The sequence below is a fragment of the Pteropus alecto genome, unplaced genomic scaffold, assembly GCF_000325575.1.
Source record: "Pteropus alecto unplaced genomic scaffold, ASM32557v1 scaffold146, whole genome shotgun sequence".
NCBI classification, from domain to species: Eukaryota; Metazoa; Chordata; class Mammalia; order Chiroptera; family Pteropodidae; genus Pteropus; species Pteropus alecto.
In genome coordinates, this window is record NW_006442107.1 from 24,418,039 (window position 1) to 24,421,269 (window position 3,231).

Consider the following 3,231-nt stretch of genomic DNA (forward strand, 5'->3'; position numbering starts at 1 on the left):
CATCCGTGTTATGGTCTGCAATACTATGTGGCTGTTTAAAAAACGAAACATCTGTATACATATTGGATAGGAAAAATACCTACTTCGCGTGAAGAAAACAAAAGCTAGGCACAGAACAGCATGGATAACATGCTACTATTTGTATAGATAAAAGAATTTGTACATGTGTTTGTAAATGCATAGACTATCTCTAAAAGGATACGGCATAAATAGCAATAGTGGTTGTGTCTAAAGAAGAAATAGGTGGCTGGGGACCAGAGGTGGAGACTTACTTTTTTCCCATTGGGCATCCTTTTATATGTTTTTAATTTCACACCCTGTACCTATATTATCTATTCAAAAAAATTAGTAAATTTTTCTATTAATAAAAAAATTAAAAGAATAAGGTGAATTTATATCTATAGAAATAAACATATCAATCATATATCTAAAAATGGAAAAGAAGTTATATAAAATATATACAATGTGATACCAGTTACATATTTAAAAATATGCTACATGTGTGTGAACACACAATGTGTGTATGTTAAGACAGCTTAAAAAGTTATGGGAGGGGAATGGTGAAGAGGCTTTTACTTTTATTCTGTATATTTGTTCTATTTAAAAGCTTCAGGACGTGGTTCCATAGTGTAGCAGTTAGCACATCTGCTTTACACGCAGAAGGTCCTGGGTTCATACCCCAGTGGAGCCATGGTCCATGGTCTACGGCCATGCCCCTCTGAACAAGCCCGATGTCTGATCTCGGAAGCTAAGCAGGGTCTGGCCTGGTTAGTACTTGGATGGGAGACCACCTAGGAAGGCCGAGTGCTGTAGGCATAAATAATAATAATAAATAAATAAATCATAAAATAAATAAAATAAAAGTTTCATAACATGGAATTGTTTGGTAACTAAAAATATAAGTTTAAAAAAATGAGACAGCTCTATAATCAGATAGTACTAATTAGTTATCTCTAAGATGCAGTGTTAGGTAAAAAAGAAACAAAATAGTATATATATTATACAACCATTTGTGCAGGAAATTTGCACGTGAATGCATAGAAATTCTCTGAAAGGTAAATGCGGCATTACACCAGTGGTTCCCTCTGGGGAAGGAAAATGAGTGGCTAAGGAAATAGGAAAATTTCCTTTAGATGGTGTACAATTTGCATATTTTGTAATTTTGTGCCATATCTACACATCACCTAAAATTCTAGTCAAATTTTTATCTTATTTTAATTTTTAAAATATAGAACTTCCTTATTAGACTAAGCTGTGTCAAAAATAAGATTAAAACCCTAAAAGAATGGAAAATCAAGTGGTTTATTTCCTTCAATACACGTATTCCCATCCTAGAACCTGTGTTTTCTTGGGAGCTAGTGCTTCTAGGCACCCACAAAAACACCCCTTAAAAAGACCAAAACATAACTCCCCTCCTACTCTCTCAGCAATCATCATTCTTTTGAAACTCAGCCTAGAGGCCCTCTCCTGCATAAAACAATATTGAGTCAAGATTAAAATCAAACTATCACAATATTTTCTCTAAGCAAATAATTCCAATCATTTAAAAATTGTTTGTCAAGTGCCTACTATGTGCAGGGACTGGCAGCTCACACCTCCATTTGTCTCTTAAATGTGTCAAGATCACAGACACTGAGGCCCAATTTTTAAAAATCAGATTGTTACAATTTGATGGAATGTTTGTTTTTAATTCTACCTCCTTCAAACCACTGGATAGTGGGGTAGAGTGTCTCTTCTGTCAAAATTGTCCTCTTCTGGACAAAATCACAGTTTTATGTTTAAGTCCACAATTTGCCTAGATGTTTAATATGTAGCTCCTAAAATAATTGCTCTAAATTGGACCCGAATTTTCAGGAGGCCCAGAAGAAAGTCCTTTCAATTCCCGCTGCACCCACCCTAACCCAGGCTCTTGGGATTCAGCAGCTGCTCAGCCTTTTCACTGGAGTTGCCCCTAACAGCAACTGCCTCCTCTCCCCATTGGGCACCACTGACAAACGGGGTGATTCAATACCTCGAACTTCTGCCCATATCAGTCCAACTTCCGGAAGGTCTTCCCCTCTCATCTACCAGGCTGAAAGCTACCATCATGGCCAGCCTGAGCCCTGCACTTTCTTCTTTCTGTAACCTCAGTCCTAGACGGTGCTCTTCCTCCACACTCTCAGTCCTTCCATTATATCAACTACTACTTTGGAATTCGTTGTGCACTATCCTGGGACAGGTGACTCTTCTCTTAGTGTGAATCCATGACTCATATTTGCTGGTAATAACTAGAATGAGAAGGATCTAGGGCCTAGGAGTCAGGAAGAGAAGTGGGCTGGCAGGACATAGTCGCATTTTGGCGGTACGGCCTGGCAAAGAGGACGGAACCAGGCCAGATGCACCAGGGCCTTTTCACTGCCTTCCTGCCAAAGGGGGAGAACCCAAGAGAGGAGGCCGAGGAGAGAGACGTGGGGCAGCTTCAACTCCTTGGATCATCACAGGCCTAGTCGGTGCTCCATGACCTGAGCTCTGGAGTGGGGTCTTGAGGCAGAAATGTTGATGTTCCGCCCTTGACCCTCCCTTGGCCCCTCCCATCCCCACTTCAGAGTGCTTTCAGTCCCACAGCAGGCTCTTCCCTGAAGGACTGTTCTTGGTTACTGGAGCCACTTTACCCAAAGAGCAGAAAACCAGAGGGCCTACAACTTCTCCCCACAGGGCAGCCCTGCCCAGTGCCCCACAGGTGCTGGGATGGTTCTGAGGCATAACTCACAGTCCAGGATTCTACCCCCTGGAGAAATCTCTTGAAACTGCACCCTTATTTGGGGACTTCTGCTTCCCTATCCCGCTTCTCCTGCTTCCTTACTTGTCTCCCTAGAAAGTATGTCCTTGATAAATCACATGCTAAGGAGGCCTTCTCTGGGGGCCTGTTCTGGGGAGCTCGTCCTAAGGCAGGTGTGGTGGGGAATGGGGGGATGCCCTTGGCACTTGGGAAAAGGAAGCAACAGGGTTCGGTTTGTTATTTTACATTCCTAAAATATCCAAATTCTTCTGTGCTTTGGGAGTAGTTGCAATACCAGCTGATGCAAACTAACAGGCTGGTGCGTTGACTTCTCGTGTACTTATATCTCATCGACTAAACTGGACTGTAGCAACCAAGGTCAAGGGCCAAGTTTTAGGCTATATTTATAATCATAACCTCCACTACTGGATCATCGATATGCGCCAAGCACTGTACTAAGAAGTCTAGGCCAT

At 41.7% G+C, this 3,231-nt stretch overlaps 1 pseudogene; it reads left to right on the forward strand.

Annotated features, from left to right (window-relative positions):
* Window positions 1–700: 700 nt before the first annotated feature.
* LOC112469445 lies at window positions 701–816 on the forward strand (annotated as a pseudogene).
* Window positions 817–3,231: the final 2,415 nt, after the last annotated feature.